This window comes from Myodes glareolus, chromosome 1 (genome assembly GCF_982192425.1).
Source record: "Myodes glareolus chromosome 1, mMyoGla1.1, whole genome shotgun sequence".
NCBI classification, from domain to species: domain Eukaryota; kingdom Metazoa; phylum Chordata; class Mammalia; order Rodentia; family Cricetidae; genus Myodes; species Myodes glareolus.
This window is the reverse complement of record NC_142026.1, coordinates 105,561,425-105,574,984: the sequence shown is the minus strand read 5'-3', so window position 1 is coordinate 105,574,984 and position 13,560 is coordinate 105,561,425. Positions and strand designations below refer to the sequence as shown.

The following is a 13,560-nucleotide window of genomic DNA, read 5'->3' as shown; positions in this document are numbered from 1 at the left end:
GAATTCTTGTCTTGATGCTAGTTCTTTCAGTATTATTACTTAATAATTAGTAACTTCTATAGGTCTGAATTTATGTTCCTTTCTTATTTACAAATTAGACTCAATTTAAGAGTCAAAACAAAGAGACCTATTCCCAAACACCATACTTTAAGTCAACCTCGAAAGTAAGTAGAGTTCACCAGAATATATTCTTTCCCCCACCGCCTTTCTAGCCAGTGCTTCCCTCCCAGGAGGTGCACAGGTGGGAAAATGAATGGGATCAGAACTCTTTGCTACTCACCCAACATAAATTATTACTTTCCAATGGAGAGCAGTTACTTGTAAGGCTTCCATAAATCATTGAAATGAACGTTTGTAAGGCAAGAGAAAGCAGGCTCCCTTATTGCCTCTAAGAGATGGGGATGTGAGCCTAGAAAAATCACCTCTAGTCTCCCAGGCTAGGAAGCAGAGGTACTCCATAGCTTCAGATCCCAAAATAGAAAGAGAGGAAGGGACACACACACACACACACACACACACACACAGAGAGAGAGAGAGAGAGAGAGAGAGGAGAGAGAGAGAGAGAGACATGCTGATTGCATTGTTACAACTTAAATTGTACTCAGATGCTTAATCTGATGTGCCAAAAACAGTGAAGGCTGAGCCCGAAAGATCAGAAAAGTGACATCTGGTATTGGATGCCCTAGCAGACATGACTAATACCATTGGTATTGTGTAGGTTCTGCCTTAACTAATTTAATATTCAAATATGAGGGTCAGCCCTACAGTGCTCTGCAATAACAGAAGACACTGGCTTCTCAGAATTTACCTCCTTGCCCATAGCAGTACTATTTAAGGGGGTTGGATGTCTATCTTGCAGGCAAAGTGGGATAAACTTTGTAATTTCCACATTCTTGTTAAGACTCATTTATTTTGTGGCTCTCACAAATGGTCCAGCTCTGAGGGACCCTGAGAACTCAACCATAACTTGTAATAAATAAATAACCTCCCCATCACTTGCCCCTTGGATATTTGCTTAATTCCATAACATTTTAGCTTTGCATGCATGCACATACAACCCCCTTCTTCAATGAAAATAAAATCCTGATGTCCTCCCCTCTATAGCATTTACCATAATACTGAAGAACCCTTCATTGGCTTGAAGGTTGAAAGTGTACTCATTAAATAAAAAAAAAGTTATTTTGAACCTTATATAGAAATGTCTGTAAACAATTTGTGCTGAGTCAATATTTCTTGAATTCCTGACAGTTCCAGTGGCAGCTATGAAGTTGTTATAAGTGATCATTCAATTGCATTTTAATTGTTTAAAAGGCAAACCCATATCACACTGAGGCTCTGGCAACCTCTAATTATCATTAAATAGCAATGCAATGTTTGTGTATAGAAACAAAATCATGGTAATGAGAGCTACAGGTCACTGACAATTGAGGCTAAAACTTGCACCAGATGCTTTCCATACTGGACTCCATCACTCCTACAAGGTACATGGTACGTATGGAAACCATCCCTGCATATCAGACCAAGAAACGGACTTAAAGGAAGTAGTTGTCTGTGCAAGATCACACAGGTTAATGTTAGCTGAATAAGAATTCTAAGCCAATTTATTCTCAGATCCATGAATTTTTCTTTCTTGTGTTTCTTCATCATCTGAGAAGCTTCCCTGATATAGGTTGACTGATATATACTGTGTATTCCATATATACCATATCATGAGGTGTCCTTTTAGTAAAGTGAAAGTAGTAGTTTCTCCTATAGCAGCTGTGACCTGTCTCACAAAAAGTTCACGGCATCAGTAATAGTCATAATTTATTTCATTAAAAATTATTCCTTTATTCCGGGTACAGATAGTGCCTGCATTCAATCCTAGCATTAGGGCATCAGCGGCAGATGAATTTCTGTTAGTTGGAGGCCAGCCTGGTCTAGGGATTGAGTTCCAGGACAGCTAGAGCTGTTATACATAGAAACCCTGTCTGTAAAAAGAAAAAAAAATAGCATTCCTTTTGGAGTAAGGAGTGTGGACTCTTCTAAATGGAGCAATGGTTAGTGTTACTTGCCAACTTGATATAATCTACAATCTCCCGGGAGATGGGCCTCTGGGCATGTCTGTGAGGGAGATACCTGATTGCTTTAACTGAGATGGAAGACCTGCTCACTTTTGGGAGGGGCTGGGATCCTGACCTGTATAAAGGAAGAAAAAGGACAGAGTAGCAGTAAGATCCATTGCTCTCTGTTCCTCATTATGAATATAATGTGACCATTTGCTTCGAACTCTGTGACTTCTGTGCCATGGATTGTACCTTGTATAGGGAGCAAAAATAAACATTTCTCCCTTAAGCGGTATATCTGTCTGTGTATAGTATCTGTCTATCTGTCTGTCTGTCTATCTATCTATCCACCCATCTATCATTTATCTGTCTGTCTGTCTACCCATCCATCTATCTTTCTATTGTTAGACTTTTATCACAGCAACAGGAAAGGAACTAAGAGAGAAGACATACTGCTGTCCTCAATCATGCCTCTGATTACCCAAGATACATGCAATGACGGGAAACAGCTATATACGTGACTCAGGGAGCTCCAAGTACTTTCTTGCAAGAGAACCTCCACTGCTCCCGTTATGATCATGACTTGTGGAAGGCCTGATCCAAAAGCTGACCACAGTGACAGATCTCACTACAGTGGGAGAATCTTCGTGCAAACAGAACAGCTTCTCTCAGGAATGAAGCTAAGAAGGGACTGGACTGTTTTTTTTTTTTTTTTTTTAAGGTTGGAGAAAGAATTAGAGGGGGGAATTAGAGGGATGAGTAAGATTGAAGGCTAGCTTTTCATTTTGCATTGAAGAGTCAGTTAACAATGGTTACAAAGGAAATTAAAAGCCTGGAAGCATTTGAGGTTTTTGTTATTTCTGAAGTTACGAAACACATCAGGGTTGCATAGGCCCGCGTTTAATGTGGTGTAGCAATGCGACAGCCTTTGTGGATAGGCTCTGGAACCCTTTGAATGGCTTCCATGAGCAGATCGGCATTCTCTTTACAACAGTGACCCTCTGGTTGTGCGTGCCCATCTTTCTGGCTCTTAAAGACCATAGTCCCACATTTGTCATGATGTTCACTCAAGCAGTGTGTGTTTAGGGATTTGAGGGTGAGAAGAAAGGCCTGGCTGGAAATGCGGCTGTGAGGCTGAGGAAGGGAAAAGTCCAGAAAAGAACCATCAAGCGGCAGTTCAAAGTAACACAGTGTCTACTGATGATTCTTGTGGTGAAACAGCCACTCAAATTCCAAAGCCCAAGTAGAATCTAACCCTGCATTCGCTGTAAATCGCTTGCAAAGCATACTTTACATAGCCATAAAAGAGAGCTCTCAGTGTCAAAAGGATGAGTCTGTCAGACTCAGTGAAGGTACAGATAAATCTCTCAAAACCTCCTTAGCGAATAGAGCAGAGGTTATATCAACTTCTATTTCATTTGTGTCATGAGCTAAGAATTCATCTACATACTTGAATGATACTCATGAATCGAAGTCTCATGAACAGATAATATTATCCCAATAGGGAGGGGGATGAAGAAGGCAAAACACGGATGGAAGCACTCGTGGCTAAGACGTGGGTGAGAGTCAATTCCAGGAAGACTAACAGCTGGGCCATACTCCGAAGCATCACTTCCTCTCACACTTATATCATGGCCTTTATGGAAGTGGAACACATTTTTATAATGAAGGAAACGATAAGTGGACTTTTAGATTGTTACACAGTCCATTGATTTGTTAAATAGTGAGTTCTATAACCAAAATTAGGTTCTTCAATAATTTTCAAATAAATTTGTATTTTGTTATATATCGGAAAACTCCATTTCAGTCTGCCTGGCATATAGAGCTGTTGATTTTTTTCAAGGATTCTTTGGGCTCCAGCCCTGATAAGGAAGATGAATGAAAGAAATAAACCAGAATTTGGCCTGACATAAGAGCCATGGACACTTCTTCCTCGCACATTCTATTATTTCATTATTTTTCATTTTCAAAGATAAGCAGCTAATGTCTACTTTACTTTTTGAACATTGCTGGAACTTTCCACCATCTTAACCCCAAAGAGAACCTCTTTTGACATCTTTAGGTTACATAGTCACAGGAATAAAAGCAGAGGCATTATCCTTGTTTTGAGACAGGGTTACAAATAGTCTTGAGTTCACCAAATAGGTGAGGCTGTCTGGCTCATAAGCTTTTGCAATGCTTAGCCTATAAGCACATGACATTATACCAGCCCTCTACGTCCTTAGGACCTTAGTAAGTAAAGGTGCTACATTCTTTATTAGTAAATAAAATGGCATGCCTTTGGGTAGATCATGTTCTCGTTCGTTAGAAAGGAAAACCCTCCCAAGCAAGTTCACATTTGGAAGAAAGCAGAATCAGCATTAAAGAAGTCAGTGGCCTACAGCAGATATTTAATTCAAGAATACAGTTTAATTAGAGATTTTAGAAGAAAAGTCAATCTAAACATGTCAAGGAAATTTCACAATTTGGTAAAGGCAAAAAAAAAAAGTAAAGACAAAAAGTTTTGTCAAAGATCTGTTGACGGGATTTTTTTCTGTTCAGACAATTAGGCATTATCATATCCTATACAAGAAATTGAAACAACAGAAACATTCTGAAAGGGAGTTACGAGAAAAAGAAAGCTTTTTAAAATTGCATAAGAAAATAAAATAGGGTTTGGACTCTACTGATGTGGCACTCAGAGACAAATAGTTGGTGCTCTGAGGGGCCCTCGGAATGAAGCCGAACTCGGGTGACCCCAGCCCTTTCTTACCCACTCCTTCTCACCCATCTTTCTTTCTCCAGGCAGGATGAAGCATGCAGGCCTGCCTGACAGGACACCTCTTGGCAGCTATGGGAACCATGGCTCTGCCTATAGTGGACATAATGGCTGTGCTGAATAGAATGTCATACTCACTGAAAGTCTGAGAAGCAAAGTGAGTGCTATCAAATCTCTTTGCATTGAAATAGGTCATGAAGTTAGCAATCAAAACAAACTGTTATCTGAAATGGATTCACAATTTGATTCTACAACTGGATTTCTAGGTAAAACCATGGAAAGACTAAAGATTTTGTCCAGAGGAAGCCAAACAAAATTGCTATGCTCTATGATACTGTTTTCATTCTTTGTCTTTTTTGTTACTTAGTAGATTATTAAACTGAGGTGATGCAAGTTACTGTGGGCTTGGAATCTGTTGCAGTTAATATCTTGGGGTACCACATTGATAGTCAACATCCTAACGTTTCCAATGACCTTCTTTGAAGATTACTGGAGATTTCCTCTTTCAGAAATCATACTATACTGCATAATGTTTTTTGACTACTGTTCCTTATCAACTCATTTTGGCCACTATTTTCAGGGGTATGGAGTTAGCCTGAAGTCAGCTTGGCTGGAACAATGTTCTCCCAGTCAGATTAAATATCAATATCATACACTTAATGTGATTACATGTGTATCTTTCTGAAGCAGGTGGGAGAGCAATAGAATGCTGTAGAACCTGATATCTTCTTTTGTGGTTGCTGTTGGATGGTGGTAGAATATTCTCTTTCCTTTGATTGATGTCATTATTGGGAAGATGGGCTTTGCCTAACTTATTACCATTAGGTGCCAAGTTTCTTTTCCTTACGATTTTCTTAATGCGTTGGTTCCCTTGAATTCTTTGTATAAGGACTTCCTCGCGTAAAACTATTGACATATTTCTATGGGAGCCTACTGCACCTCTGCATCAATATAGGTATTGTTTTATATTTATGATAAATTCCATTGACCTGCCTTAGAAGAGTTTTCTGATGTCTAACTGTGTGGGTGGGCCGTTTGGTGATTATTTGTGTCAGAATATTGTGAAGCTCGCTGTTTCTAAACTCTGTGTAGAAATGAAGTATTCAAGAAAATCAATTGCCTTTGTTTTGCCACATGCTCAAAACAGGGATTGAAAATATGCCGATACTGAACGCAGAGTTCAGAGGATTGTTATTTTGCGCTCTTTTATTTGCTTACAGAGATCAAAATGAAAGGTGGATTTAAGTAAAAGTAAATGAATATTAAAATATTGTAAAACATACTGTATTGTCCTTACTTTAGAAATTTGCAAATTTCTAGGTTCAGAAACAAGCTTTTATGAAAATATAAAAAGGAAATAAAATAGTATAAACATTTAATTCATGGTTTACAGGACATAGAGAACTCCATCTTTTTTTTTCTTTAACTATCAGTTTCTAATGGCTTGATTTATATACAAACTCTGAAGATTAAAGGTATAACCTGAATTGCCAAAATTTCATTAGCAGAGCTGGGAATATAGGTTGCTATTTTAGTATGTATAAGGCCCTAGATTCGACCTCCATTCCCCATCCCGCACTGAAACTTTGAACTGTCCTTTCTTATCATGGCCTAGGAAATCCTTTCCTGCAAGCACACTCCTGTCAAATGAATTCTTCTATATTTTAGGTTTTGTTTGATAAATATTACCCAAGTCTTACTGAACCTCATATGAACTAGAAGTACAACATGGCATCTTCTATAAATCCATTATCCAACATGAGCTTAACTGAACCTCACAGAATGTCACTCAACATACATGAAGAATACAGTCTTTCAAAATACTGTGGGCCTTAAATCTCTTTTGATCACTTATAATCATTTACTATAGTTAAGTTATTTAAAGTCGTCGAGACTCAGATTTCCTATATTTAAAATGAGTAAAGAACAAGATCAAGAACAAGAATATCACCAAGAACAAGGACTGTTCTACAATTTTGAGTTGCATGCATCTCATTGAATGGCAGTTGTTATTGCTTTTCTAGTTTAATTATCTGTGGTGCACAAATGTAATTGACGTCTATGAGCTAACCAAATTATGTAATTATACAAGATGTCTAAGCATGAATCTTTACATGAGAAGTAGGGCCCAGGGCAAGATGGAAGATGAAGTCTTCTAGTCAAATATTACCAAGTCTCCAGGTGCTAACAGCAAAACACAAAGTCAATCCTAGATCAAGCCCCACGTGACTTCACAGGCCACACACAGAAGAAACTGGATAGAAACTGGATCTTGACTAAAGTGGCCCTTGGAAGTACAGTAACTAGTTGGATGAACTGGGGAAAATAATGTATTTTTTAACACTTCAGTAGATCTAAGGCAAATATAATCATCATATAATCATCAATAATAATGTGAATGCATATTAAAAAGTTGCCAGCCAGTTTCTCTCTTCTAGTTCTGCTTGATGCTATGTGTCATTCTTTCCCAAGGAGAATGCAGTCAAGAATTGTGTTTTGATGAAGAAGAAGGAGAAAAAAAAACTAGAAACTCCCGTCAACTCTTCTTCATTTTGAAGTACAATTGACCCTTGGAAGCAGAAAAGGACTTAGAGAAACAAAATAAACATTAGAAAACCTGAGGCATTCTGGAAAGCGATCTGAGGGGAAATGTGTTAACAAATGTAATTCTGTTTAGGACTGCAAAATGAGAATGCAACTTTCATTAATACACTGGGGTGAAGCCAGGGTTTTGTCTGATTGATATGGGGAATCCCAACTGTGAGGCTGGGAAAAAGGCTGAGATTTATGAACACTACTATTTTTTTGTTGTTACAGTTATGCTTATGTCTCTAGAGGCAAAGGCATATTTAATAAATCAAATAAATAAATAAGCGCAAGCAGTGTGCTATGTTCAGTTCCTCACGCAAAGTTTCCATTGTTGTCCAAGGGACTTCCACATGCAAGGCAAGGACCATAGACGGCTCTCTAGTTGCTCGTTATTTGAAGGAAAATGTCTAGCTTTGATAATGATGTAATATGATTTTCACCCCCTGAACTTTATAAAAAACTATGTAATCTCTGCCAACGTCCCCTTATAAGCAATGTCAGGCTTCCTCCTTTTAATGGTGGACGGATAGCCTGTGAACACTTTACAAGGGTATTGTCATTGCTCAGTTTGGGGTCTTTTTTTTTTAAAGTAATTTTATTAAATTATAAAAAGTTTCCATTTATGCCCCTCCTCCCAACGCCCTCCCACTCCCCCCCTCCCTCTCCTCCTCCCTCTTTGTCCCCAAGGGCAGTCAGGGTCTCCTGCCCTGTGGGAAGTCCAAGTTCCTCTCCCCTCCCTCCAGGTCCAGGAAGGTGAGCATCCAAACAGACTGGATCCCAAAAATCCAGTATATGCAGAGGAAACCAGTCCCAGTGTCATTGTCAATGGCTTCTCAGAAAGACTGCAGGCCAGCCACATTCAGAAAATCCGGCCACATTCAGAGAATCTGGTTGGATCACATGCTCGTTCAGTCACGGTCCATCTGGCCTTGGTAAACTCTCATTAGATCCGACCCCTTGTATCAGTGGGTGATAGTATCCCTCGCAGTCCTTCCTCATTTTCTTCCTCCTTCTGCTCCTCATTTGGATCTTGGGGGGCTCAGTTCGGTGCTCCAACGCGGGCCTCCATCTGTATCGCCATCCAACGCCAGATGAAGGATCTATGGTGATAAGCAAAATATTCATCAGTATGGTCACGGGCCAAGGCCGGTTCAGGCACCCCCTCCTCTGTCCAGAGAACAATCTGGGGATCTCTCCTTGGACCTGGGATCCCATATATAATCAAGTTTCCTGTAAACTCTAATATGACTCCCTTAGTTGAAATATATTCTTCCCTGATCCCACATTCATCCTTCCTCCCTTCCCCCCATCCCGGTCAACCGAGCTTTCTCCATTCCTCCCCTACTCCCTTCTCTCTAACCCTCTCCCCTTCCAACAACCCTCCCACCCCACCCCCATGCACCCAAGGTTACCTGGGACTCTTGACTATTTCCTACCTCCTGGTGGATAGCTAAATAATCTTCATCAGGTTCGTCTTCTTATTTAGCTTCTCTAGGATCACGAATAATAGGCTCAAAGACCTTAAATTATGGTTAGAATCCACTTATGAGTGAATACATACCGTGTTCCTCTTTTTGGGTCTGGCTTACCTCACTCAGTAAAGTGTTTTCTATGTCCATCCATTTGCATGCAAAATTCAAGATGTCATTATTTTTTACCGCTGAGTAAAACTCTAATGTGTATATGTTCCACACCTTTTTTAACCATTCTTCTATTGAGGGGCACCTAGGCTGTTTCCAGGTTCTGGCTATTACAAATAGTGCTGCTATGAACATAGTTGAACAAACACTTTTGTAGTATGTTTGGGAATCTCTAGGGTATATTCCCAAGAGAGGAATTGCTGGGTCCTGAGGGAGGTTGACTCCCAGTTTCCTGAGAAACCGCCACACTGATTTCCAAAGTGGCTGCACAAGTTTGCATTCCCACCAACAATGGATGAGTGTTCCCCTCATTCCACATCCTCTCCAGCATAGGCTATCATTGGTGTTTTTAACTTTAGCTATTCTGACAGGTGTAAGATGGTATCTCAAAGTGGTTTTGATTTGCATTTCCCTGATCGCTAAGGAGGTTGAGCATGACCTTAAGTGTCTTCTGGCCATTCGAAGTTCATCTGTTGTGAATTCTCTGTTCAGATCAGTACCCCATTTAATTGCAGCTGTGAGTGAGTTTGAGAAATAACTGAATCACTTGAGAATTATATTTTTCTATTCCTTTGGAATAGGGAGGGAAAAAGAAAAACAGACAGAAAGAAGGATGCCTCAGTCAAGTAAGAAAGAGAAAAAAAAATTGCTAAAGGTATCTAAATGTTGGTCATTGCAACTTTCTTATGTCTTACTGAACCATGTCATCACATGATGTTAACTGACAAGATTCATTGATATTATACACTAAAATTTAATTTCATAGCTAAGGAAATAAAGGCCAAGAAAATTAACTCGTTAAACTCTCCTGCCACACTGGTCTTCCAGCTCTCAAAGCTGTGTTCCTATACTTTTCCTGCAGGACCTCCCCATAGAGCTCACTATAAAGAAGTTGTGAATAGCATCTCCTCAGCTGAGAGAGTTATGTCCAACTAGGTTTACAAGACTTTCCCAACTCATGTGAAAGTTAATCCATCCCCCACAATAAATTAGATAGTTTCAAAGAATATTTTCCAAGTCTCTGTTACTTTGGGAACAGAAACAGAGGCCCAGCTCCTACCCAGAAAAGATGAAAAGTAGTGGGGGATAAAATGGACCTGGTCAAAATGAAGTGTACGCTGCAATTGAGGAAACTTAGGAGTTTGGGAAAGAATAGAATGCACGGGGGCAACTGTTCTGTTGGTTGAGTGCAAAGAAGTTTAGTCTAACCTCAACGAACCTGCAGAATTCGCACTTTTTTTCCAAGAAGAGTGCTTGCCATCAGAGTTCAGAATGAAGATTCGGGAGCTGGGCCAACCACTTCCCACTTGCAGCTTTGCACCTTGCCAACTATGGAGTTCTTAGATACTTCACTTGCATTTCTTGGTCTCAGTTTCCTTCTTAGCTAATCACAGACAATAGAAGCACCTGCTCTTTGGCCGTTACAAAGATTAAAATCAGTGAGCCACTTGATGACAATTTGAGCAGTGGATGATAAACAAACATTGGAAATACTGTGCCTATTCTGAAGCTCCAAGGCTGCAACTTAACCACTGAAAGGATGCACATCTGCTTTATAATTGGACTTGCAATGTTCCCTCACTTCAAAAGATACAGAATTTTCCTCATAATATCATAAGCTTGAGGGATAGTCAACCTTTAAAATACAAAAATCTTGATTTCCTTTGTAATACTTGATAATTATCAGGCATAAACTCAACAAATCCAGAAATCTAGACGCTCTTTTCTCAGAAAGAAAAAGAGGCTGGTTTTCCAGTAGATGTCCAGCTCACAGTTTTGATAATATGGAAGATAATACACAGAATTTATTATTGTTCCACACACACAGAAAAAGCCATTAGAAGCTGCCTTTTGTGTGTGGTCAGGTAGAATGAACAGACATTCGTTGGGGAATGAATTCTCTGGGGAAGAATAAGAGTTCCAAGGCCAAACTCAAATTTAATTATTAGACTGAATTTCAGCGCCAGCACTACAAGCCCCTTACTCCCTCCACTATAGGCAAATTGCTTTACTGCTTATGCTTTAGTTTCATTATCTGAGTTCAGAAATGAGAGGCTCATTTTATTGTGAAGCTTACATGAGAGGATATTAAAGTTATAAAACTATGATAAAATAAGACACTCTAGTCACTTTGTTAAATTAAATTTCTGCTAGTTTGATTTGTATGCGTTGGACTATGGGAAAGTTTCAGAATAATAAATACTAATAAGTAGCAGCTACCTATCTGATATTTATATGCACATGTATACATTAATAAACATATTTACATATGTAAAGATGCTGTAAAATATGCATATGTTATATGTATTCAAAAACCAGGTTTTTCCATTTTTGCCTCTATTGCTTCCTAGTTGTATTCTTACCCCTTTCTTATGGCAAAAGAAGGAAGTCATCAGTTGTAATCTGTGTTTATTGAATTTGATTCACACTAATGTGTGTCACTGGGAAGTTAGCATTTTACCACTGGTGCTTCCTTTACCTCCCTTCCTTACTTGGTACTCAATCTCCTTTTAAAAGCATGGCTTTCAAGCAAAGCTACAGAGGGTGAGCTTACAGTCTTTCTTGAGACAGACGTAAGAAAGGAGGCAGGAATGAGTCTCCCACCTCTTTCTTTCAGCCTTGGAAGTCTTATTCTCAAACACTGTCCCGGAGAGCATGACATAGTCCATTTTTCTCATGAATCTCTCTCTTTGGGCTCATTTTTCTGCTTCAGGTTATTTGTCCTGTAGATGATGCTTGTACCTGTGACCCAAAGTTTCTACTAAGAAAAACCTCTAGAGTTTAAGAACACAGTCCATAACTAAGCTGCAGAATTGTAGCTTTCTTAATCTGAGGATGAGAGCACAAAATGAGACAGAACGTTCAGTCAAAGATAGATGAGGAAAGATGGCGTCTACTGGGGTCTTAGGCTTGAGTGAGGTTTAGGCCCAGAGTGTAAGCAGGTCTTGAAATGATAGAGTTGGGTTATGTAACACTGTTGTAAGGACAGTCCCTAACACTTTGAAATGGCCCACAGGCCATAGTACGCTGGCAGGGTACTAGCATGGGGTGTTCTGTACCCAGTGGTTTGTTCTCAACAACAAGCACAGGACCTGAGGGCATGTGTGTCCCTTGAATCACTTGTTCCTGAAGAAGAGTCTCATGTCAGGAATGTGGTTTCCAGGGACTGCCAAGGTCTACTGAGGTAAGGGAGAAAATTCACCATGACCTTGAGTGAAATTCCTCTATGACACAGAAGCTGACTGCTGTTCTCTGTTCTTTGAGAGTCAATGTTAATGTTTAGCCGTCCTTCTAGCCTGTTTCTCTCTGAGGATGCTGCACACGCCGTTTAGGGAGTGTTTATACTTGGGTTAGTTGTTGCCTTTCAGTGTGATTTTTTCCTTTTTGCTTTCCTAAATGATTTTAAAAGCTACTGATGGTTTGAGGGACTTTGCCTAGTTGAACTTTTTTTCTGTGACTGTTTTTGCTCCATTGCTAAGTTCTCAGTTTGTACACTCCATTTGACTACAATCTCACCTTCATCCTCTACCTTAAAGTAAAAAACAAAAAATTGTAGTGAGGATGGGACCACTCTTCTTCTAGTGGACAGAACTGGTCCATGGTTGCATTGAACCACCTGGCAGATCTCCAGTATAGGATTATAAAGGAACATTTTAATTTCAAAATCAGGAGACAAAACTCATGTGAAGTGCTTGTTAAAAGTAATTCATTTTACAACTCAATACGTATTCAGATCAAATTGTCCCTGGATTTAAAAAGTAAGACTATCTCTATTTTTTCCTTATATATAACTAGGAAATCTGTGAAATAATTTAACTATCAGTAACTATACAGTTACCAATAAATATGGCACTTCTGACAGTCTACTAAGCTCTCAAAAAAGACAACTTTACCATGGTGTTTTAGTATAATCACATTTAGCATCCAAGAGTAATCATGCTAACTTTATAAGGAGAATAATTCCCTGGGAAATTTATCCTACTTTCCTCACAATGTCTTTTTTTCCTACACCAAAATGTGGATGGATACATTTATAAATGCAGTTAAATTACAGTTAAATGTCAAACTTAAGAACAATTTCCAATTAAGACAAGTTAGATGTTATTGTTGAGGATATTGTCACTAAAAGCCTTTCTCCTCATTGTCTAAGAGTCTACCTAAGAAAACTCTTTCCAGAAGTATATAAAAATCTATGCAATAATTTGATTTTCAATGTGGTCTCAGATGCCTTCTGTGCCTGCTTGGAATCTTTTTCAGCCTCCTCTCTCTTCCAGCCACACTGGTCACCATTGCAGTACATACATTATACTAGCACCTCATGGTTACCTCCCACTGTCACCTAGTACAGTGCCCTCAGTTTCTTGCTTCCTGCACTCACCATATGTCAGGTAACTACTGTAGCAAACATGAGTTGATCTGTTGAGCCTACTTCTGCAGTTAAGTAAAATTAAGTCTCTTAGCGGTATCCAGATTTGAATTTCATCACTTACAGAAATCTACCACAAATTATAAACAATACAAATAAAGA

General features: G+C 39.2%; 1 pseudogene; it reads left to right on the top strand.

Moving 5' to 3' along the window:
* The first annotated feature begins 4,834 nt into the window (after nucleotides 1-4,834).
* On the top strand, nucleotides 4,835-5,191 carry LOC125394635 (BET1 homolog pseudogene; annotated as a pseudogene).
* Nucleotides 5,192-13,560: the final 8,369 nt, after the last annotated feature.